Source organism: Acomys russatus, chromosome 26, assembly GCF_903995435.1.
Source record: "Acomys russatus chromosome 26, mAcoRus1.1, whole genome shotgun sequence".
Lineage (NCBI taxonomy): Eukaryota > Metazoa > Chordata > Mammalia > Rodentia > Muridae > Acomys > Acomys russatus.
In genome coordinates this window covers 3880222-3906912 of record NC_067162.1, presented here as the reverse complement: position 1 = coordinate 3906912, position 26691 = coordinate 3880222, and the positions used below count along the sequence as shown (strand labels likewise).

Genomic DNA, 26691 nt, shown 5'->3' with positions numbered 1-26691 from the left:
AGTGGTAGAATACTAATTCCCACTATTTTAAACGAAAGCCCCACATAATGCAGCTCTCATTTCATCCAGACACAAACTAGAGATAAAGAGTAAGTAACAGACTGCTCACCCTGACATCCCATTATTTAGCAGAGTGTCATCAGCCAAGCATGGTAACCATTTGGGTTTTTTCTTCCTGTGTTTTGGAATTCTGATCAGAGCGGTTACTACTGTTTCTAACTTTGTACCTTCTTTAGCAAGCTCCCTCAAGTCCTTTACTAAAGCCCCAGGAGGCTCCCATCTGAGGCGCTCTGCCAGCCCTGCCCCTCTGAGCACATGAGCGCAGGTTATCAGCCTGATGTGCATTATGCATCAAGCTGCCTCACAGCCACCCCGATGACCACCGAGCGAGATGGACCTGCTGCCGTGCCCAAGGCTTTTAGATTTCTATAATTAACCAAAACTATCTTGATGTTTAAAACGCAATGTCGGCTCACTCATTTATTTTTGGAAGAATACTTTAATGAACACAGTGCACATATGCTGATGTAGAACTGACACCTTGGACTGTTAAAGTTTTCCTACAAGATTACTGTACTTAAAAAAAAAAACTGCTTCAAGTTCTATGACAGGAAATACCATTAAGATAAGACTATTTGATAAAACAATCAGGGATTATATTATTTTCATTTTCATTCACTATGAATTTTAGCAGAGCCTAGCCATATAATATGTCACTCAACTCCTTGAGTGTGTGTTATAAATAAGCATCAATGGGAACCCCTAGAAAAGTATAAACATCCCCTTGGTTACATACCTCAACCCAAACCATATTTCACGTGCAGAATAATATGTACAATACGTATCATTAGGAAGTTCTTGGTGTCAGATAAAAAAAAAAAAAAAAACTCAAAGTACCAACTAAATTCTGATCGTTGCAGGAGTAAATACCTTGAGGAGGAGCTTGAGGTTTTATTACTAAAAATATTCCTAAGATGTGTGTGGGTCATTAACTTCAGGATGAACCATGGGGACACAGTGGCTACGATCTCCGCAAAGGAAACGGAAAAACAGAATGAGCTCCATACAATCACCCCCATAAAGAAGAGCCTATAAATAACAGAGGAGGCTAAAACTGGTTCTCATTAGACACAGCCATCGTGAGTTTCACTAACACTACTGTACAGGGAATGTGAATCCCAGAGTTGACGGACTCATGTATTGAATATTTTGAAATTGACTCCAGGGCTCTGAGCTCAGTGTCTTTCTAGGTAAGATGGTGACAGTCGTATTTACCTTCCGAAAGATCTAATAATGCTTAAATGCAAAATGCAGCTAGCACAGGGCAGGAGCTCAGAGCACTCTCTCTTGACTCATTCCATCAATATTAATCCAGTCCTCCCACGTGCAGGCATTGTTGTCCGCACTGGGCTGACAAATTGGACAGTCTGTGCCCATGCAGAGCTGTCATGCTGGTAGAAATAAGAAGAGCGTGGCTTGAGAACTAAATGCTAAAGAGTGTCCCCTAGGCCAGCTCGTCCTCACCCAGCATTGAGCACACAGCCACTGGGTGCCAATGGCTCTGGGGCACACGAAAGGCTGGGAGATCTGAGTCTTGCCCAGCTGCTTTGCTTTTCTTAGCCAGTTTATCTGTTCCCTTCTTTCGTTTTATACTGTGTCCTGCATTCTTCACCATGTGTGATGTACAATAGTGTTTAATTCACTTTGTGTGAAACACGGGAGTTCAGTGCGTGAGGTGTCTGGGAGCAAGGGGTGGGCTAGCTTGGGGGAAGACTCGGTCAGCCATCCCAAATCAGAATACAGTCTCTGACAAGTTGTTTGATGCCTTCTGCTTAATACACAGTGCAACCTTCTGGTGTGAATAAATAGCGCTGGATGGATGTTTAAGGAGAAAAAACAAACATACAAACAAACAAAACCCTGTGCCCATTTGAAACAGGGTCCTAGCTAAGCATGGGTCTCAGCAACGGAGCATAAGCTTAGCATGGCTGGAGGAAGGTGATATGCAGGACAAAAAAAGAGAGTGGGATGGAAGGAGCTAACAAACCAAAGGGAACTTCTAACACATAAGGGTAGCTTGAGTTATATTCTTGTCTGGACCCTGGTTTTAGCAACTAGGCTCTACAGAGCTGGGTTTGAGAGAATCAAAGATATTTAAAAATGGATTGAGTAGAATTGTTAGTTTCAATTTTACTATTGATAATAAGTTATATGGTAAACTATGCACTTTGGAAGAAGGAAAAGCTATGGTTATTATGTGTATAATTTGGGGGCTAGAGGGGTAGCTCCAGAGTTAAGAGTACTTCTTGCTTTTCCAAGAGGAACCACCTGGAACTTTACCTGCTGCCCGCTTCTGGTTTCTGCCGGCCACTCTGCTCACCACGGGCATACGCCCCACAGCCCATGTACAGAGACACAAACATGCACACACAACAAATAGCTTACAAAACTTCTCTGTAGTAGATATAATATGTATAATTTCAAGATTTGCAGGAAAAAACTAAAGATTCAAAGGACAGTGAACAATCGCTAGGTCTTAATGATGAATGCATTATACATTTCCCTTGACTTTCTATGTGCTTGCCTTTTTGTAAGAAAAAAATTTGAACTGTCTAGTATGCTACTTAAATATTTTATAATCCAATTATGAAATTGAATATCAAAATGACTCACTAGCAACCATAAAGCAAACAATGTCTTAGTGTTTAGGCTGCTATAAGAAAATATCTTAGACTAAGTACTTCATAAACAAAAACATAAGTTCATAAGTTCAAGACTCACTTCTAATCAACAGAAAACACCAAAAGATAAAATGTACAAGAATGTAACTTCTGAGATCCTCTTATTCACAACTTGTTTTTAAAATTTTTTATTATTTAATTAATTTATTCAGATTACATCTCAATTGTTTTCCCCTCACTTGTATCCATCCATTCCTCCCTCCCTCCCTTTTTCACTCTATACCCCTCCCCTAGGTCTATGACCGAGGGGGACCTCCTCCCTCACTATATGGTCACAGGCTATCTATCTAGTCTCATCCTGGTAGCCTGCTTATTCTTTCTCTGAGTGCCACCAGGCCTCACAACCAAGCGGAAGTGGTCAAATATGGGGCACCAGAGTTCATGTCAGAGTCAGTCCCCGCTTTCCACTCAACTGTGGAGAATGTCCTGCCCATTGGCTAGATCAGAGTAGGGGTTCAATGTTTTACTGCATGTATTGTCCTTGGTTGGTGCAGTACAACTTTTTTGTTTTGACAAAAGGTGCTACCATGTTGAACGCAAGCTGCCCTCAGCTCTTATGAGGATGGAACCCTGGGCTTGCAACCTGTAGTGAGACCTGATGTTCTCAGCCACCAGGAGAGCATGGCTGGAGACACAACCTCCCATCACGCAGAGCATGCTGTCTTCCTGGACCTTGCACTGATTTTCTAAGGCTGCCAAAATTAGGTCCACAACTTGCTCATATCACAAGTGGGGTTTTGAGAGTTCCAAGGCCAGGATATCGGCACCGTTGGCTTGGGGCCTCTTTTCCTGTGTTCTGCAGATGGCCCATCATCTCTTCTCTGCATCTTCACGGGGCCTCTCCTCTGTGCATAGAACACGTGTGTCTGGGTTTACACTCCCTCTCCTCACAGCAACACAGCCATATTGGCTGACAGCTCATTTTGAAGGCTTCACTTCAGCTTAGCAATATCTCCTTTAAGACCACATCTCCCCCCACAGCGGCATGCTAAGGCCCTGGGAATTAGAGCTTCAACTTATGAGTCTGGGGGGATGGGAAAGGACACAATTCAGCTTCTAGACGATCCTAAAGAACAGGACCAGGCTCTCAATCACAGAAATATGAGATGATGTTTTGAGTCTCTGAGATTTGGGGGCAATTTATTATGTGGTCCAAAATGACCAACCCAACAGTCAAAATAATTATCACCTCTTCCCATCTGGGCCCAGTGAAAAACAACTTCAGAAAACTTCTCATGTATATTTTAAACAAGCCTAAGTCTCCATCCCACGCCTTCCTGTATATATAACATGGTCAATATTCTCTGAATGCAAATAATTCCCTAACTACATCCACGTGGGAACCTGCCTCACATACATCTCAAACACACCAGCTCTAGCTGTTAACGGCTTCTCTCTGAGTTCCAGTGACCATTGTTTTGGGGGACTATGCTAGTGATTACATTGTCAAAATGCAATATTTTGAGTACTTTGAGACTCATCAGTTTAAAGAGGTGTTGGCCATTGTATTTGTCCTATATTTGTAAAACATTTTCATTTTTTTGATTTATAATCACTAACTGGAAATAGAAACTCTTGTTTTTTTAAAAAATCTTTATATTTTCTGTTTCCTTCTATGTACCACTGCATACACATCTACTTTCTGTACCCCTCCACTTATACATCATGTCAAGTAAATTAGCACTTTTATCCCATAGACGATACACATGTCTACTCTTTATCCCATATACCTTTAAAACAAACAACCCACATTATTTTAAATGTCCAAACCCATACTTTTTTCATTTTAATTTTATTTATCTTTTATTAATTGTCAGCCTATCGCTAGAGTATATTTAGAAATGATTTTTCTAACTGTTCTAAGAGCAACTTTAATTTTTTTCTTTTCCTTTTATATATGAGTGCCTGTGTGTATGTATATGCACTTTATCTATGTGTGGTGCCAAGGGCAGCCCGGCTGGAGTTACAGGTGGTTGTGAGCCACCACATGGGTCCTGGAAGCCGAATCCAGCCCCTTGCAAGAGCCATAAATGCTCTTCCCCTCTGAGTCATATCTTCAGCTCCTTCCGAATGTCCTTACCATGTAAACATTTATAGTTAAAGGTCGTAGCTTGCTATGTAAGAAAAGCCTTATAGGAAACATCCTAATTTAACCTTTCAATGTGAAAATTTCTACACCCATAACTATGCATAAATTTTAGGAGATGAAAATGAAATGTCTTTTAGAAAGCTGCTTTATATAGCATTTTAAAATGCAGTCATTATTGATATTACTTTGGGCATTCATATCCTTTCCTGTTATAGTTAATATTTCAGAATGTTACTGAACAGGAGTCCATGAAGTCTAATTCTTGTGTGCAACCCTTAGTTCCTGCTCAGTTATCATCAGTATTTACCTGCAGCAGAGAGACCCAGATTACCCTTTCCCCCTTAATCTTTCATTTCAGTATAAACAATCTTTAATTACTTTAATTCTATTACTCTTAAATAATTTTACCAATGAGCAAGTACTACAGATTCACTGGCTCTTCACTCTTATGTAGAGTAATTAATTTTTAAATTTTGGAATTGCTTTAGTTTTCTTTAATATACTCTCCGCATTTAGCATGTGTTTATCTTTTTAAATTTGTTACTTTTTTGTGCTCTTTACTGCACATCATAACCATGACCTCTGGGTACATCTTACAAGCTGTATGCCCAATCCTTCATGCAAAGTGGATCAGCGGCCATCTAGTACTCTAAGAAGCTGTTATGTGGCTCTGATTTACTTCTCAGAATTCTGTAAGCAAGACGAGCCTGACATGTTTTAACACAAGTACAAATACAAATAATACTTGCTGCTTTATGTGATTTCATTTTTAGAAGCAAAATATAAAATGTCTCCTTAGTATTGTCAAAATCTTTAGTACTATATCTGCTGTGGCTGATGGCTTGGTGTTTCTGTGGGATTCCTAACAGTGGGAGCTGGTTTATCTCTGACTCTTGCCTGCTCTTGGGACTCTTTTCTTCCTGTTGGGTTGCCTTATCCAGCCTCAGTCTGAGGGTTTCGCCTTGTTTTACTGTATTTTGTTTTTTCCTGTTTGCCTGTTGTCTCTTGGATGCCTGTTTTTTTTCTGAAGAGGAAAAGGCAAGGGAATGAATCTAGGAGAGAAGGGAGGTTGGGGGTGGAGAGGAAACCGTGGTAAGGAAGTATTGTATGAAAGAAGAATCCATTTCCAAAAAAATTTTAAAAATCATCATCATTATTATTATTATTATATAACACTTATTATAAAAAGGAACTGAAAGTAAGACTTGAATTCTTTATCCAATACTTGTGTGATGTGTAGCATTGAAATGCCCAGAAAACAACTCACACTAGCACCCTGTTCTCCCTGGTTGCTGCACAAGACAGCTACTGCGGGGTACACACCAGGGGAGGAGGCTTCTGGGGTGGTGGCTTCAAGGAGAGTGAGAGATAAGGGTAACAGAAAATTTTAATGAAGGCTTTAAAAAAATAAAAGACCTGACATCTTGACAGTGTCCCAACTACAGCTGTCAAAGCTTTCTCAACTACTTAGGGCTGTTCCCAGGAACTGGGCAACCTACCAGCAATAATTATGATATGATAGGTTAAAGTCTCCATAAAAATAACCTTTGACAGACGACCTCTTAGATTATACCATTTTATATACTTTTCCAAAACGCAAAGCATACTTCCTCCCCGCCTTCAGGGCACCAGAGCTACAGGAGGGGGAGGGGAAGCAGACTCAGCACTGAGCACAGACATGAAAATATATGTTGATCCAGAGCCTTTGAACAAAGGCATGGCATGAGACAAAGCTAATCTTCTGTGGGTTTTTTTTTTTTCTGGGTCAGCTTGTTTAAAATATTACCTTATAGTTTCAATAAGAAAAGTGTGTACCTGTATACCAGCTACAAACTAATATACACTCATATATAATACCATTAGTACAGTAGCCATAGGTAAAGTCAACTAAATAGAAATACTTCTCAAAACCAGCTGATCCAGCAGACAATTTTGCTCAGAAGATTAGGCTTTCACATGGGCATGCTTGGGGACAGGATTCTGTGATGGTGGTGCATAAGTTTAGCATTATAACCAATCAGAGGAAAGGATGCTGCTTGAACCATCCACTGTAGAACACCCAGAGACCAATGGTTGTGGTGCAACAGGGCCATGCAGGTAATATGCCTCTCTAAACCCACTGCTAACTTCAGGTTTCCTGACAAACACAGACAGCTAAATGCTCACATTTTAAGCTGCTTTCCTACAATCCCAACAACATCTTAGTCCTTTGTTTTTAATTAAGTTCTTAATTATTAATTAATTATGTATTACTACTACATATCTGTATATATAGAAGGGATGTTAAATTTGGATTTTCAAAGGGTTAAGAAGTACTGAGCCATTAGAAGCTTCCCTTGGGTGTGTCTTTGTGGGCATTTCCAGTGAGAACTGATGGAGGTGAGAGGGGAACAGCTCTGAATGTGAGTGGCACAGACACATAGGCCAAATAAATATGGAAAAGAGGAAAAAGCCAGCTCAGTGCCAGTATCCCTATTTCTTTGCTTTCCAAGGCAAAGAGATGTGAACATCATGGTCAGGGCTGGTCCAGCTGTGATGGCTCTCCCCACAATAGACTCAGGGCTGGTCCAGCTGTGATGGTTCTGCCCCACAATAGACTCAGGGCTGGTCCAGCTGTGATAGCTCTACCCACAATAGACTCAAGGCTGGTCCAGCTGTGATGGTTCTGCCCCACAATAGAATCACTTCCTGTGAACTGTGAGTCACAATGCATCTTTCCTTCCCTAAATTGATTTTTGTTAGATATTTGGGAGAAAAGGAAGTCATACAAAAGACAACATGTTTATTGTTACTTTTGACGGTATAGAATTTAAACTGTCTGGAAATATTTACACCATCCATATTTTCACTCTCTGTGTAACTTAAGGCAGGTACAGGTGCCTCAACTTGAGGCAGTATAAACCTCAAGGTATTATTATAATCCCTGTATTTTCATTTCAGCTCAAAAAGTTCATTGATATTAGAAAATATATTGCTTAAGGCCAAAAGACGCATTCTCATAGAAGTGGTAAAACAGGAAAATTTAGAACATCAATTTCAGTATATCTACAAAAATAAAAAACTAGGGAAGGAGGAGGAGAACATCTTAGAAGTTTGTCTTCGTTCAGACATTCCACAAAATCAAAGTTTTTTTTTTTTTTAAATAAAATACATATAAAGATCCTCCCCCCTCTCCCAGAAGTCAGTATTTAGAAATACTGAAACGTTAGAATAAGGATAAATGCTATTTTGAGTTATCCCACAAATCCACAGTTATCCTAGGCTGAGACCCTCCTCTCATAACGAGGCTCCAGGGTGCACCCCACCTTCCCTCCACATGCCCGCCCTGCCTGTGCCAACTCCTTCCATGTAACCTGCACTGTGGAGGGAGAAGGCAGACACTGCTGAGGTTCCTGGCCACTGTGTTGCTCATCTCCTCCTCCCCACCACCTAGAAGTTCTTATCTTGTGATCTAGGCAGGCCGACAACACACACACGCACACACACTCACACACACACATGCACACACACTCACACACATACATGCACACATATATATCCATGCACACGCATGTTGACAGTCTCCCGCAGTGATGGGCACTCTGCTCTGGGCGGGCAGCCTCTGCACTGTGCTACACTATGGGCTCAGAAGCAATGGCGTCAAGTGACTATGGATCAAAAGTCCTGAAGCTGTGAGCCCAAACAACCCTTTCCCCCTCATCAGCTGCTCCACAGCAGGCATTGGTTAACAGTCAAGAAACGGTGACTAATGCAGTAATCACGTCGAGGGAGGGGGGCAGATATAGGATGACCTCGGGAAGGTCGCTAGCGATCTTCCTGGGTGGACTTTCATCCTCCATAAAGCAATGGCAGGCATGTGTGTTTCTTTTTTAATTCAATTGCTTCTGTACTTTTAAGCATGATTTTAAAAGATGAAAGGAATTAATTGGCAATTAATTGTCAGTTTACTTATCTGTGCTCCACAATCATTTAGGATGGTCTCACACTTCTGGGAATTTACCCAAAAAAGCAATATTCACAGCTCTTTCTTAAGATCCGTAAAATATCCTAGGTTGGAAACAAACAGAAACAATATTTTCTTTTGTCTCATTATGTTGAGTCATCGAGGAGAAAGCCATGTAACCGGCATGTTCACTTGTTTTCTCTCTTCATTCTGAGACTCTCTACCTTTCACGATCACCAAGTCACGGAAGTGAAATGACTGCATTCAGAAGGGAAATGGGTGTTTTTAATGACTCGCTGTCCTCCTGATTCTGACTAAGGGGCCCCGCACAGGGGCAGGCAGTTACAAGGGCACTCGGGAAAGCTCCCTCCTGCACAAGGAGCTGCCAGACTGAACACGGAAGCCACTGAATAGGTTGGGATAGCTGTCCCCTACGCAACACCCTAAGCCCTCAGGGCATGTCCCATATGTCAGCGCTATGACACAATGTCATCTGCGGAGTTCACACTCCAGAATCACAAAATCAGGTTAGAAAAGCAAATCACAAACCCTCAACATTTTAAATACACATGTGATTTTATAGTCATTCATATTTATAGCTATTGTGGCTTTCATGTAAGTACTGATCTGTAGGCCATATATACCTATAGGACATAACTTTACAATACTGAAAATTTGTGTTTAAAATAACACATGTAAAATATTTCATTGAAACTGAAGTTCAATGGCTGCTTTTGAGCTTGGGCATCCCAGTACATAACGATAAAGACTTTTTTGTTTTGTTTTTTTGGAGACAGGGATTCTCTGTTAGCTCTGGCTGTCCTGGAACTCACTTTATAAACCAGGATTGGCCTGGAACTCAGAGGTCCACGTGCCTCTACCTCTGAAGTGCTGGAATTAGTTGAGTGAGACTTGGAAAATTGTTTTACAATGCAACCAAACAGTAGGCCATACCTGCACATGTGTATTTAGACAAGCTATCAAACAAGCCATCCACCAGCCATACACAAACACCTGGGCCCCAGGCACCGAGCTACGCAGCCACATTCAGGTATCTGAAATGTATGTGTTCTTAGCAGCTTTCATGTTGAAAAACACAGAATGAACATGTGGACTGACACAGAGTGCTACTAGAAAGTGTTATGAGACAATTGCAATAAAATTGTGTTTGTGAATTAATGAGTCCATGAGTGCTCGCCTTAGCTGATGAACAAAACCCACAAAAGCACACGTTCCACCTTAAACTAGGGCAAGGCCTATTCCTGCACCAGACCCTTCACTGTCCCCTACCTGTAGCCTCTGTGTCCCTTACTCACTTCACACAAAACAACGAAGAAAGATAATCTATACAAGTTTGAAAAGTGTCTACATTTTGTAATGTAAGATGTCATACAGTATAGAAATAACCCAGAATAATCCACTGCACTCAAATTGACCACAGAATTCTTCAAATGTACATATTTCAAAACCACACGCTATCCCTGGGTAAAATGAAAAAGGTGGGTAACACTAGGTATTGGTGAGGAGATGGCGAAGAAGGTAGCCACTGTTGGTGAGACGACAGCTGCTGCTTCTAAGAGTTAACGTTTGTGTGCCCTGAGGTCTGACGGTATTCACCCGCCAAGGCACTGGCCCGAGCAAATGAAATTATGTGTACCCAAAGACTTGAAAGCAGTGGCTTATCAACAGCAAGGGACAAACAGCCTCATGTTCAGGCGACGAGTATTATGCCGCAAAGAAAAGGCTATATACAACATGATCACATACTCAAAACAAAGGGTTAAGTGAAAGACCACAACACTCTATGACCTCATTGGCCTGAAGTTCTAGAGAACACCAGCTGCCCAAGTAAAGAACAAAACAGAACTAACCCCACTCGGATGTGACACGGAAGTTTACTGAGTCGATCGGAGGTGTTGGCTTTTAACCAAATAAAGCAATGACACACAATAAGAACAAATCAACTGCTACTTAGCTCCCTTTATAGAAAAGGCACAGCTGACTTACAAATCACTAACGGCAAATTACACCGAACTATGACAATATGATCAAATTTGGATGTGATGTGATTGATTGACTAATGTGGATGTCTCCGAGCAGCCAGCAAGGTCTCATGAGCGTGCTCTCTGCAGGCTGCGCCTCCCTGTGAGTCTGTCCTCGGTCCATCACTGTCAGTGCCTGGGATGACCGGAGCACAAGGCACACGGTCTACTTACGGGCCAGCAGAGCGGCACAAACACCCTGGCAACCATGGAACCCCGTAACACAAAGCTTTCCTGTTTCTCCTTTGCTGTTAACACACACACAGTCTGTAGGTAGTTTTCTATATAACTTTCCATATCCTGTGCTGCTTGACTGGTCAATGAGCTGACAAGAAAAGCTGTCCTCATTTGAAAATCACTGGGATAGTACCAACAAGGTACTTTAGTATCACCAGGATGCCAGAAGGTTCCATTACATATGGACTGAAAAGAGAGGAAGAGAAGTGAGGCATGGTCCACCTAAGTTACTCACATGCTGGCTTCATTTTTATTTCTTTGCATGTAAGTGTATATGGATGTGTGTGTGTGTGTGTGTGTGTGTGTGTGTGTGTGTGTGTGTGTGTGAGCATCTGTGGGAGTTCCTATGTATCTGTGTGAGTATATATACATGTAGGGGCCAGAAGGCAACCTTGGCCACCTCTCCCTGCCCCAGCTCCCCTCCCCAACTTACACAGACACTGTGTGTGTGTGTGTGTGTGTGTGTGTGAGCATCTGTGGGAGTTCCTATGTACCTGTGTGGGTATATATACATGTGGGGGCCAGAGGGCAACCTTGGCCACCTCTCCCTGTCCCAGCTCCCCTCCTCAACTTACACACACACACACACACACACACACACACACACACACACACACCCTTATGACATTCTTATGAAAATCTTCAAAATTAAAAAAATAAGCTGTTTTGGAAAAACTTATAAAACACATGCAGCTCACGTGAAGTCCCTCTGTTTCTGAGCAAGATGTCCTAAGCTTTTGTAGGAGGTAGGCACAGGAAGAGTGTGAGTTTGAGGCCAGCGTTGGCTGCTCCTGGAGGCAACAACTTTCCTGACTGAGAGGAGCTGAGAAAAAAAAATGGGGCTTCGGTGGCAAGTGTAGGAGATTAGAAATGGGAAAGTCCTGGTCCCGTTTACGCATGTGACTATCCCCAGGAGTAGGGATGACAAAACCTCACGGATGCTACAGGACTGGCTTGTGCCCTTCTCCAGCTGTTTTTACTGTAAACGTCAAGTAAGCAGCTGTTCTCCTCATTCTTAGAAAAGAGGCCCCGGGAGCAAGCGCACCGTAGGGAGGACTCTGCAGCTAGACGTGAGAAGGATAAAAGTCGGTCTTTTTTAAAAATGAAATAGCACATGGCTGCCATCTGGCCAGCAGTGCCTGATGTTGAGTCGTCTCCTGTTTGTCTGCAGAGCACTTGTAGCCTATGGACTTGTTTCCGTGAATTGGACACTTCCGTTTCATACCACACAGTGTTCTAGGCAGCCTTACCTACATGTTCAAGTAAGGAATGAAAATAAGTCGAGTAATTACACAGTAAAGAAGAAGTGATGTCTTACTTGAGGTTCAACATAGGCTGTGTTTACACAGTACACACATGCCTTAGCTCTGTTGTGCTCCCTTGGAATCAATAGGCCTTGTTTCGTTCCTCTGTGAAGCTGGCCCCATCGCTACACGCTGAGGATGGTCATGGAGTTTTGATCCTTCCATCTCTGCCTGCTGGGTGCCGGGGGTCCAGGCCTGAGTCACCACCCCTGGTTCAGGAAGTGCCGGGGATTGAACCCCAGGCTTGTCTATGCTAAGTGAGTACTCAACCCGTTGAGTCCTATGGATTCGATCTTCTCCACTGAGTGATTTTTCTCAAGGATGCATATCAAACTATTGCTCCCGTATCTGAATATGTCTATCAAGTCCTTTCTTCCAACTCAGCCTAAAGTTCAAAATACTAAAAATATAAACGAGATATTCTTTTTCTGGCTTAGTAAATCCTAAGTTCACTTTTATAACACAGCGATTCTGAAATATGGTGGATACAAAGCATTGAAGTTTGAGTTCTTTCTGTGCAAATGCAGTAAGATTCATTTTCAGCCTCTCTGCTATGGGTTAGGAAGGGTAATCTTAAAGATTTCAATTAAGAAAAGATATTAATAAGGATAATTTCTATTTGCCAGTGAATTCTAACAGATGGTTTTCAAATGAATCCTATGGCATTAATGTGTAATGCTATCCCATAAATATGTTATACAGCATTAAAATGGATCATAGAAATATGCTTTATGGGGAAAACAAAAAAGAAAGAGAACACTGAAAGGGTAAGATCATAGCTAAGAAATTATAGTTGTTTCCAATCAAGTCTCTCTTCTAATAGATTAATGAGTTTAATGTGCTAGCTTAAAAACAAAACAAAACAGGACTGCTTCCTTAATTTGTATCTCATCACACTAACAGTATAAGAGGGAGATAACATGAATATTTTGTGGCAGCTTAGAGCGTTCAATTTGATTTTTTTTGTTATTTCTCCCTTTATAATAAGAAACATCATGTTTAAGCACTAAAATATTAATAACCACATTACCTTAGATTAGGTAAAAATACAAAGGGTAAAACTTGGCAAAGAAAATTACAGTCTTCTTTGAAGGAATTTTTCCAAATTAAGATTTTTTTTTCTATTGAGTTTTCTCTTGAATCTGCTGTTTTTGACAACTGCAGCTCAAACTTACTGCAGCATTATGTTCCTCAGGAATGACTGAAAGAAGCCCATCAGTCATTCTTTATGGTGTTTTTATTATTCTAGCCTATAATTTCCAAGGCAACTGCCCAGGCTGAGAGGAAGATCAGATATGCTTGGCCAGCAGCAAGGATCAGATGAGGACTTAAGAGACCATCATAAATGTCTGTCTGCAGGACAATGATTCATGCTACTTTTTATTTATTAATCATGAGAAATTGAATTCATGAATGTTTTTATTTAAATCATACAGCCAAATATGAGTGGATCTTCACAAATGCTCAGATTTAAATGCTTAACACACAAAACGTCATGGAAACAGTACAGCCTCTATGGGGGGATGCAGAGCAGTGTTTCTAGGAAACAGTAAGACCAAAGACTGATGTGGCAAGAGATGGCAGCAGCTGTGTGTTCTCAGCATGGCGGTCCTAAGGGTACTGTTTTCTGTGCATGGGAAAGGAGCTAGTACAAAGGCAAGCTCTGCTTCAAAGAGGAAAAAGACAGCCGGCAGGGTGTTTTTAGGTCCCTGCTTCTGTGGTTTAGGAATGCAATGTCCTTCATGCCATTGCAAACTATTTAATAAAATTGCCATTGGTTGTGTTAATTAAAAGAACTGGAAGAGATGTAAAGTTCAGGTCCATGTGACACAGGGACTGGAGCCTGGCACCTTTTGGTGACTGGGAACAAGTGGCCAGTCAATGTGTTCTAGAAAATAACAAGCATAAATATATACAAGCATATTAGAAAGATGCAGTTTGGAATTTGTGTTTTTTTATTCATGGGGAAACAGTCCTGACAAATGAAAATGTATCTAACTGAATGCTAGAAATATGCAGGGAAGTCACAGATCCGATTCTGTCCATTTTCCACTCGAAACCCACTGGTTCCAGAAAACTAAACGCCCAACACTGTTTCACCATACTCTTGCTACCAGAAAAAGGGAGAGCAGCACCTTAATAACTACTGTGTGCTGGGAAAGCAGTCTCTAAATAGGGACAGTAATGACATCGGCCTGTGTAAGCATGATGCTTACAACCAAATTCATTTAACAATTAAATACTGACAACTTATCCTGTGGTCTTGTCCTTAAAACCAAAATCCTGCGTGATCATTATGTGCCTGGCAGAAAGATGGGGGATTGTACATAGTGAGCAAGAATAGACTGAAAATCTTCCCATCGTCCTTTTCAATTTATGGACCTTTAAACAGAAGTAGGGATTGTCCAAGCTCACCCTGGCATAAGTTGAAAGGCTGTCTATGAGCCTAAGTCATTTGACACCGTATTTATCCTTTAACATAGTAACTCTGAAGCTCAGAGAAGGTGGCCAATGCCCCCTCTGATCTGGATATGGCTCGTCTCCCACATGTTGGAAGCCCAGCACCAATGGGGTAGTATCAGACGGTGGGTACAAGTTTTAGCAGATTGAGTCTCCTGAGCATTTGTTCCTCAGTGACGCTGCCCTCAAAGGGATGAAGAAGGCTCTTGTGTGGCTTGGTTAACTCTTGACAAATGGCTTTCATAATGAGCAGGCCGACCCTGGGGACTCCCGAGGGTCCCATGGCAACCTTCCTGTTCTCTCACTGAGATCCCATTCCCCGCACGCCTGCATCAGAGCCTACACCAATGGCATATCGCATTTTGAGCTTTTAGCCTTCAAAGCTTTGAGAACTATTTTTGCCCATTAATACAGCCAAATAATACATGTTAATAAAAATACGAAAGCAGAAGAGAGGAGTTGGGGGCAGGGAGAAGGGAACTATCTGGAGGATTCTGAGAGCTAATCTTCACTGTCAACATGACAGGATTTAGAATTGTCATGGAAACACACCTTTGGGTCTTTCGATGAGGCGTTACTAGACAGTTTTAATTGAGACGGGAGCACCCACAATGAACATGGGTGCCACTGTCCCTTGACCAGGGGTCCAAAATGAATAAACAGAGAGAGGAAGCTAACACCATATTTACATCTCTCTGCTTCCCGACAGATATAGCCTAGTATGGACACATCTGACACATGCTCCAACATATATCCACAGGCCATGCACGCTCCATCATGTTCACACATGTAGACATAGGCACATTTCAGAATGCATTCACTCCACTCACATATATATGTAAACATACTACACTTATTGGCATCCCCACCACACACACACACACACACACACACACACACACACACACACACACACACCATTCCCTCTCCAGAGTTGCCAATGCTGATTTCCTGTTTCTACTTTACTTTTGCTAATAACAATTAAAATGAGGCTGCTTCCTTTAATGCATGTTTTACTCTTTTATTTGCCCCATACTGATGTACAGAAAATAGCTTGTATTAGCTTTAAAAGCCAACTCTTAAAATTTTCAGGAATTTTTCAAATTGCTCATTAATGTAATGCTATCATTAAAAATGATTAAATTTCCAATTAACTATTTATAATAACAAAAGGCAATGCACATATAAAACATATAATTTCCTTATTGTTACTCCACTGAACTTTGTGTCTGTAATATGATGCATGCTTATTTCACCAGTGTGAGGGGCATTGGGGTTAAGTTCTTCCCAATTTTGCTTTTGGGAGCATCACATTTATAGCTTGAGATGGGAGGTGGTGGGAATATTTCCTCCGTAGAAATGAGCAAACAAGAGAAATCAGGGTTTTCTGTTCCTGCAGAGTCAGCTGTCGAACAGCAGAAACAGTTTCTAGCTTCCGCAAGGCTCTCCTGTGATGCCTCCCAGAGCACAGTACAGTGCCCAGCATTGCGTTAGCGCAGAAATTCTAATAAGATGAAAACGAATTTCTCCAAAAGTCACTTGCAGAAGGCTAATGAAAAGGAGCTGCAAAGCTCAAGCCCATTCTTGTTTTATAAAACACATAGTTTCATGCAAAACTCACCCTATTAAATAATGCCACATTAATTCAAATAAATGTCTCATAAAGCGATGATTCAACTCAGCTACAGCTGGCATCTATCCAAACAAATAATCAAACATTCTACGTTGATACTTTCTTCCTTCAGAGCTCTGTTTAGTTTTACAGTTCAGCAAATTTGCAAAAGGCTCTGTGTGTGTGTGTGTGTGTGTGTGTGTGTTTGTGTGTGTTGGAAAGCATATGACTTTAGCTAAAGATCAGGTGCACAATTAAATATTACTGAAATAATTTTTTCTTATTTTGATAACAATTCACCTTTGAACTACTACAAGCTATAAGCACAGACAACAAAGGCATCATTAACTCACAACAAATAAAACCAATGCCTTCTGGAAACAAGAAATAGCAAATGGTCTTCTTAATTACTTGTTTGAGTGACACAGGGATGTTTTATATTACCAACTGAAGGAAATAAGTCATACACCCTAAAATAAGATAAAACATAATGGTTAATTTACTCAAGATATGAAACATTTCAGTACTTAGTAACTCTTTGGGCTACAGTCCAATGACGTTTATCTTTTGAAGATGAAGCAGATTTCTTGAAATCCTTCAACACACACACACACACACACACACACACACACACACACACACACACGAAGTGTGAGGGGGGAAACAAACTGGTCCATTCAAAGATATTTGCTTGCAAATTTAAGCCTGTTCCATTTTTCAAATTTTGATGTATAAAAGTACTTTAAAATTATCCACAAAGTTCTGTGTGTGAAAAAATTTACCTGGTGGATGACAGTAAATCTTTATTACACTCCCTCACAGAACTTTTATATGATTGCAAAATACTTCATTAACATTTTATAAAGGCTAAGGTGGCTAACAAAACATTGTAAATTTAGCAAAAGTACACATGTGGCAAAGGCTGAAGTCTGAGAACAAATTCATGTGGAAGATATTACCAGCCCTTCTTTCAAAAGGAGGAGACTGAATTCCACTGACTTATCCACTAGACCTTCTCAGCTTGTTTCAAACAACATTTGCTGGGCAGTTGGCTCTGCCCTTACCTACTAAAGCTTGGTTTCCCCCTTCCTGTATATAACAAAATAGTAAACACAACCTTAGATGTCATTTTCTCATTAAGTTTCACAGTAAAAACTAAGGCCACCCCCCTCCCCACCCCCAAATCTTACAGTAAGCCTTTCTTGCAAGCTGGGGCTTTCCAGGTTGACAGCAACTAAGACTATGTGTACTAAGCAGTGTCTTCCTAGGAGGAAGGCAGGGAAAAGGGGGTCTCCTATCCAGAAGCCATGAGTATTCCAAGTCCTCTTTGAAAGAAAAGGTGTAGTTTATTAATTTTGTGTGTGTGCGTATGTCTGTGTGTGTGCGTTCGCATGTGTGTAGAGGTTTCCACACAGGCTAGAAGAGGGTGTCGGATCCCTGGAAGCTGAGATTTAAGGCAGTTGTGAGCCACTTAATGTAGGTGCTGGGTACTGAACGCCCATCCTCTGTAAAACCAGTAAGAGCTCTTATCTGCCAAGTCAGCTCCCAGGTTTCGAGAAGGGTCTATTTTATTGTCAAAGCCTATTATGCATGATGCTGCAATTCCAAGCCTGACCGAAGAGTCACCAAGTCTACGAGAGTAACTGAAAACGGATGCGTTGCAGGACATTTGATCCCATTGTGAACCCTGAGACTGTGAACTGTTAATCCCTGTGTCTTGGGGTTGAGCCCTAACACACACCTTTAATCTAAGAACTTTCTATTTATTGTAAACAGGTGATTGTGGTGTGGTTCAGCCAGCTATAGCACACACTTTTAATCCAAGATCTTTCTGTAAACAGGATTTAATAAAGTTAACCCTAGATCAAGAGGCAGAGCAAGAATTGAGCTGACAGGGATTAAAGAGTAGGAGGGACGTTTGAGGTGAGGGGTATTAAAGACTGTGTGTAGAAGCAGGAGGAGCTTTAGCTCTTTAGCTCTGGAGATTTGGAGCTCCTTGGCCTTTCAGGTTTGGGGCTTTGAGTTAGCAAGCCTTTGGCCTTGGGTTTTTTGACCTTTTCCTCTTGGGCTGTCAGCTGAGCTAGGGAACCTCTTGGGCCTTTTCCATCAGGATGTGAGCTGAGTAGGAAGGCCAGCTGGGTGCTTTCTCTGCCTCTCTGAGCTATCAGGTTTTCACCCCAACACCTGGCTCCCGAGTCTTTGTTGGTAAAATAGGATGATTGGGATTTTCATTTGAAACAACATGTGGTGTCCAATGTGGGGCTGAACCTTCAACCCTGAGATTAAGAGTCTCATGCTCTATAGACTGAGCTAGCCAGGCTTTCACCACCATGCCCCCATCAAAAAACCCCTTAATCGTAAGACTGACAAATACAACCAAGATGGACATTGTGGAAACTTTGGCAAAAATAGCTTCATTAGTATAAGTAATTTTACTGTATTTAGAGTTAAAATTGTTCCTTTTTATTTAGGCAAAAAGGGATATATAGAAATAATGTAGGAACAATATCAAAAAGAGTAGATTATTCAATCTACTGTTATACATCTTTGTATATTGATACAAAATTAAGGTTATAATTAGTTATATTGGTATAGATCCTTTGTATACTGATAAAAATTGAGGTGATATTTTGTTACAGCATACTATGTATCAGGTCTTTTAAAGGTATTATGCCTACACAATTCTTTAAAATGCAATGTGAAGTTCTAGTCCCTTTGAAAGCTACTATCACAAACTGTTAAGGATAACTGAGAAATATAAATGAATAGTCATTGTGGTTTTGTTAGGTACTAGTTTTCTAAATTAATCAGTCAGTATATAGCTAGAAACTAGTAATTCAGATATACTATAAATAGAGTGTTTCCAGAAGGCTCAAAGATATATAGAATATGGTATTTAAAGACATTTTATTAGGTTGAGAATATTTTGACAATGAGACATGTCAGCTTCTGGCAGCATACCCTTTCAAATTTGAAGAAGAAGATGAACATCAAAATTTTTTCCTTTAGGAGATAACCTTGTATGTGACAAGCTAGCCACTGGGAAAGAATTGTTCTTGCTTCTATTGCAGACAGAATAATGGACAAACTGGATTCAGGAAAGTCAATTGCCGAGTTTTGCAAGGACAAGGTAGGCAAGTCCTTCATAACAACTGCTTCACAGAAAAGTCTGTCAGAGAATCTGAGCCAGAAAGCTGAAGATGATACTCCAGTGTTACAGAGATATCTTGGGTGAAAGTCCAGCCAGCCATCAGTATCTGCCATTTCAATAGTTTCGCAAGTTGCTTGCTCTGCACTTCCTGTTCATTCGGATAATATTTATCTTTTTCAGGTCTCTGATGGGGTTGAAGACTAAATAGTTACAGCATTAAAATTAAACTTAAGAAGATCTAAAAATGGCTTTTGATTGGTAAATTCTAGTTATGATACAAAGTGATTTAGGTACAGAACTCTGAGCTCATCAAGATAAGAAAGTAGAATACTTCCTTCAAAGTTGCTAAATACATCTGGATTAGACATCATGAATGTAATTTTTTTAACTTTTAGGTTTTATTTAAATAACATCCAGTGAGAACACAGCAGGACCAAGCAACTGTTTCCTCACTCCCGATTCACCTCACAGGGAGGTAGGTGTGCAGACTGCCTCTTGATGTAGGCGGCCTTGGCTTTGGCCCCAGCCAGCTGTTGGGGGAGCATCCACAGTGGAGCAGGGGTTCCTGACAGTCTCATCCACTGATACAGTAAGGCATGCAGCCTCAGAAGCTGCTGTCAGGGCATTAACGCGCACCACGGCTGGCTCCCACACAAAGCTCTGGAAGTTATCAGTGATATTCTCACTGTTGGTGTCCACCCCATACCACATGCCTCCCTGTGCACATTGAGCCCACAGCTTACTCAGGATGTTTGTGGCATTAAAGCCAGCATTGTCACATAGCTGTCATGGAATAATCTCCAGGGCCTTGGCATATGCTCCAATCAATAGCTGCTATTTCTCTAGAATGGTCCTTGAATAATCCCGCAGGTATTTGGAGAGCTCCATGTCGATGGCCCCACCACCAGCCACCACATTCTTTATGGTCCTCCTTACAGTCATGATGGCATCATGCAGGGGCCTCTCTGTCTCCTCCATAAACTGCTCAGCGCAACCACGGAGGGCAATGGTGCATGTCTTGGCCTTCGGGCAGCCAGTGAAGAAATTGTACCTCTTGCCTCCAATTTGAGTTTCTTCAAACACCTGGAAGCTGCCTAGGACATCTAGGACCAGAGCATTGGTCTGGATTGAGCCTCCACAGGCCATCATCGTCCTCTTTAGATCCTCCTCAGGCACTCAGCCAACACAGAACATGTCCTATCAGCAAAGCACTGTGCGGCCACATCCCCAATAGGGAGTTTGGACAAGATGATTTTGGACTGATGGATTTTTCTCTAACTTGTCATAGAGAATACTCCACTCAGTGTTAACAATTGCCTGGTAATCCTCCACTGTGTGGATTCTGATTTCGGCACTATCTTTCTCTGCTTTCAGATCAAGCGCAACATTTAAGAGGGCAATCTTGGGGTTCTTATATGCTTCTTGGACTGTATTTCAAACCCATCATAAGATAAAGTCTTCTTGAATACAACACCAGCCACCAGCCACCAGCCACCAGCCACCAGCCACCAGCCACCAGCTGAGACTCCTCTAGGGTGGTACCCTGAACCTTCTTGATGTCAATCATCTTAAGCTGCATCAACTTGTCAAGCATCATCACAGCATCAACCATGTTGGCGAAGAAGGCCTTCTGCTGGGAGGTCGGCTTGGAGCTCAGGGCTGTCGTTGCTTCTCCAGGATCTTCCTCTGTTCTACTTTATCTTGCTTCTTCACAGTAACAGGAAGCTCTTTGGTTTTGTTAACGGCCAGCTAGGTGGCTGTGCGGAAAGCTCGGATGATGACCTAAGGACGTAAACCTTTCTCCACATGGGACTTCACCTGCTTTAGGAACTCTGCAGCTAGCCGGGTCACTGAGGTGGTGCCATCGCTGGCCTCAGAATTTTGGGATTTGGCAATGTCCACTAAAGTCTTTGTGGCAGGATGGACAACATTGAGGAGTTTCAAAATTGTGGCTCCATCATTAGAAATTTTGTTTTGCATCGGCCATCCACAATAAGTTTGTCCATGCTGCGGTTCTTACAGCCTCAGCAATCACCGGGCAGGCACTGATGTTACTCACAAGCTGAGTGATGCCTTGGGACCTATCAGTCCCCTCTCTCAACAGGATAACTGGTATGGGCATCATCTTGTAAGTGGCTTCAAGGACAGTGAATGTAATTTTTACCCAATAGTATATTGTTTATTGATGTAGAGAAAAGGTCTCTAATTTAGACAAAAGGGGGGGAAATGTTGCAGGACATCGCATTGTGAATGCTGAGATTGTGAACTGTAAATCCCTGCTTCTTGGGGTTGAGCCCTAACACACACTTTTAATCTAGAGAACTTTCTGTTGTTATAAACAGGTGATTAAGGTGTGGTTCAGCCAGCTATAAGACACACCTTTAATCCAAGGTCTTTCTGTACATAGGATTTAATAAAGTTAACCCTAGGTCAAGAGGCGGAGCAAGAAACCAGCTGACAGGGATTAAAGAGTGGGAGGGACTTTTGAGGTAAGGAGTATTAAAGACAGCGTGTAGAAGGAGCTTTAGCTCTTTAGCTTTTCAGTTCTTTGGCCTTTGGCTTTTTGAGCTCTCAGCTAGCAAGCCGTTGGCCTTGGGTTTTTTGGCCTTTGCTTCCTGGGATGTCAGCTGAGCTGGTGAGCCTTTTGGGCCATTTCTGTGGAGACATGAGCTAAGTAGGAAGGTGAGCTGGAGGCTTTCTTTGCCTCTCTGAGCTAGCAGGTTTTCACCCCGGCATCTGTCTTCTGAGTTTTTATTGGTAAAATAGAATGATGGTATTTTCTTTTAAAACAACAAGGATACACTTAAACGAAACCATCAAAGGATTGGATGTGTGGAGGGGAGAGAGACAACCACATAGATTGAGGTAGCCGTGGATGAGGAGCAAGAGTGACAGGAGGGAGACTGAGCACTCAGCTTTCCACGCATCCCCAGAGATCAACAGTTTCCAAGGCAAGGACACACTTTAGAGAAGTACTCACCTGCCCACCTGCCCACCTGCCCACCTGCTCACCTGCCCACCTGCTCACCTGCCCACCTGCCCAAATGCCTACCTGCTCACCTGCCCACCTGCTCACCTGCCCACTTGCCCACCTGCTCACCTGCTCACCTGCTCACCTGCCCACCTGCCCACCTGCCCACCTGTCTACCTACTGACCTAGTAACCTGCCCACCTGCCCACCTGTTCACCTGCCCACCTGCTCACCTGCCCACCTGCTCACCTGCCCACCTGCTCACCTGGTCACCTGGTCACCTGGTCACCTGCCCACCTGCCCATCTGCCCACCTGCTCACCTGCTCACCTGCCCACCTGCCCATCTGGTCACCTGGTCACCTGGTCACCTGCTCACCTGCCCACCTGCCCACCTGCCCACCTGGTCACCTGGTCACCTGCCCACCTGCTCACCTGGTCGGTGAAAACCCCCGTCATTCTCCCAGACTGTGCTTAAGAGGGCTTTCACCTAATAACTTTATCCAGTATCAATTACAGGAGAGGTTTTGTACATGCATATGATTTTATGACTATTTTACTACCGAGTGGGCTATGTGGAATGCAATTTTATTTCCTGTTTCTATTTTACAACTTATACAGCAATGAAAATTAAATACTTAAAGTCTTTACTTAATACGACATTTTAATGAAATACTATGGAACTACATGCATGCCTGTCCATGTTTAAATACATTAACGGCAATCACTCACAAAGTTTTATAACTTGCTAGAAACCATAATTCCTTCTGAAATATTCAATATCTCCATTTGCTTGCATGTGGAAACTGAATGTCTGCCCTTTAACAATCCAGCAGAGGTCAAGGGCAAAAATTCTAAGGCTTCCTGTTACAACTCACTCATTTCAGAAATTATTATGAATCTGATATCTGTATATTACATCAAAATAAAATATCATAACATAGTCATATTCTTGCATCCATGAAAAATATATGATAACTACGTAGGTAACTTTAACACAGCAAACCTTATGAGAGTTTCATGCCATGATGTGGAAATATGTGAGAGCCACATGAAGTGAAAATCCAACATTGAAGACAATTCTGCAAACATTACACAATAAAAGACAATTATGCACTTTCCATGTGTGCTCTTGATTATCTATAATCCAGGCAAATAGAAGTTTTAAATAACCAGTGTTTTGACAGTATCAAAGTTGCTATGAGAATTTATTTTTAAAGCCAGCTTCTGCAGTATGTCACGGGCCCAGAATAGTTTGGGCCAGCATGCCACCTCCTCCCACATGGAGGGCTCACTACTCAGTCACTCTGATCTGCCAATTAGACACAACTTGCAAAAGGCTCTTCTTAGGACTGACCGGACCCAGCCTTGGGTTGCTCATTAATCCCATGGCAAACCACAGCCCTCTTGGTGGTTTGAAACTGTCACCATCCTATGTCCACCTGTTGTGCAAAATGATCTGTGGTGTCACCTGACAAGTTGTCCACCATGGTAAGTAGTTGTCAGCATTTCTGACCATTAAACTCATAAAACAACAACAACAACAACAACAACACAGTTTTGATAACTCTGAGCCCCTGGTTTCTACCTACTAATAAAGTAATGTTGTTTAACAGAGCAAGAGTAACTTCAGTGTGCTATTAGAAAACTAAGTTACAAATTTTCAGAGTCCTCTGAAAGTGAGTGCCACTTTCTAAAATGAAAATTTTATATAGTTATTGCATATACTTTAGTCTGTATTCTTTGACAAAATCCTCCATGTTCATGAATAACTACGAAACTTGTTTTCTATAATTCTGAAAATACTGTAGATGAAACATTTTTTTATTAATTTATTATTGTTACATCTCAATGTTTATCCCATCCCTTGTATCCTCCCATTCCTCCCTCCCCCCCCCCCCATTTTCCCATTATTTCCCTCCCCTATGACTGTTCCTGAGGGGGATTACCTCCCCCTGTATATTCTCATAGGGTATCAATAGATGAAACATTTTTAAGAACTCTTACTCTTTTAAAGTTGGTACACTTGGCTAAAGCTAACTGTCCATTAAGAAGGTGGAATAGTTGTTAAGCATCAAAGCACCGGATGCGGGGTGCATTCAGTTTCCTAAAACAAACAATTATGGACATAAAAAGATAGGTGTCTGGACACAGATGGTAAGAATGGCTGCTTCTGTACTCTTACCAACTGATAGTCATCCAGCCAAAAATTCAACAGAGAAATTTCAGAATTAAACTGTACCACAGACCAAAGTGGACTTGACTGACATCCTCAGGATGCTCCATCCAACAGATAAAAAAATACAGATTCTATAGCAGCTCATGGGATTCTATCTAAAAATACTACATTTTAGGACTCAAAGCAAGTCTTAACAAATACAAAAAAAAAAAAAAAAAAAAAAAAAAAAAAAAAAATCCTTGCACCTTATCAGGTGGTTGAATAAAATGGAGATTCAATATCATACAAGCTACAGAACCCTCCCCTTTCTTCCTCCCCCAACAGATACTGATTGATAGGCTCTTGAATTTAGGTAATTAAAGAATTTAGGAAGGAATTTTTTAAAGTCCAAGAATAAAATGAACACTTATAAACAACTTACCAGAATGTTTGGGATAGAGCAAGGCGGTTTTAAGAGGAAAGTTTATATCTGTAAATGATTTAAAAAAAAAAAAAAAAAAAAAAAAGCAGAAGACCAAACAGGATGAAAACCTCAGAAAGGTATCAACCAACAACATAATGAGGCATGAAGAACTTAGGAAAAGAAGACCCCCAAGCCTCAAACCAATAGACTGAAAGAAATAATAAAGGCAAAGGAAGAAATTAATAAAACAGAGAATAAAAGAACCATACAAAGAATTCACGGAACAAATGGTTGGTTCTTTAAAATGCTATGGTTGAAGAGTTCTGACCCAAACTAACTGAAAAAGAGGTAGAAAATACTCAATAATTAATAAAATTAGAGGAAAAAAGTTGTTACAAAAGATATTAATTAAAACTGAAGGATGATTTGGGAAAACCTGTAATAAAAATATGGCAAATCATGTAAAAATACATAATTTAAAAAAATATGTATGACCTTCAAAAATTAACAAAGAAAGGCTCAAGACTAGACAGGCTTACTTTTAAATTCTTCTAGATGTTTAATGAAGGATGTCAACCAAATTATCCCCTAAAATAGGAAAGGAAGAAATACTACCAGACTCACTTTATGAAAAAGTACTATCCTGATATCAAAACAAGATAAGAGTACAACAATAAAAGAAAAGCATCAGTCAACTTCCTCGATGAACACAGACGTACAATAACATCTATGCAAACTAAATCAAACAACCTATTAGAAAGATCACATACCATGATTAAGCTGCTTTCATTCTAGGGATGCCAGGATGGTTCAACATACACAAGTCAATAAATGTAACAAACTATACCAACAAGCTCCTACGGAAACCACACAATATCTCAGCAGAGGCAGAAAGGCCTCTCCTAACTTCAATAACATTTCATGATTAAATCCCAGATAATACAGGCATACACAGAAAATATGTTTGGCTAAAAGCTAGAGCTGGCAGAACTATAGCCAATGTTACAATCAATGGGAAAAATAAGAAAAGCTGGAATGAAATAAAGAGGCTCACTCCATTCTTATTCAGAGAGATGACTGATGTCTTAGAGTGATAAAGGAAGAGGAAAAAAAGGATATAAATAGAAAAGACAAGGTCCAATTATCTCTATTTTGAAACAGTGCAATCCTATACGCAAAAGACCTGGAAGATGGCACCATGAAAGTCTTAGATATAATAAATATTTTGAGTGAAGTAACAGGATACAAATTTGATACATACAAATTAGCAACCTTCCTACATTGAATAATGAACTTGCTAAGAAATAAATCATGGAAAAGTCATGTAATAAATCTAACCGTAAGCATTAAATTAATCAAGGAGTTAAAAGACTTCTACCACAAAATCTTTACAATATTAAGAAGATGTTAGGATAATGAAAAACAAACCTACCATGTTCATGGCTCAACAGAGTCAATGTTATGAAAATGTTATATTACCAAAAGTGGAGATGCAGATATCTCAGCACACGACTATAGAAAAAACTGAAATTCATTCAGAATCAAATAATAGCCAATGAAA

The 26691-nt window shown here is 41.0% G+C and overlaps 1 protein-coding gene and 1 pseudogene across 2 annotated transcripts in view; both read right to left on the bottom strand.

Moving 5' to 3' along the window:
• Nr3c2 (nuclear receptor subfamily 3 group C member 2) overlaps nt 1-26691 on the bottom strand; it is a 337342-nt gene that overhangs the window by 177358 nt on the left and 133293 nt on the right. The gene's annotated exons all lie outside the window — the stretch shown is intronic.
• LOC127209427 (T-complex protein 1 subunit eta-like) lies at nt 20045-21704 on the bottom strand (annotated as a pseudogene).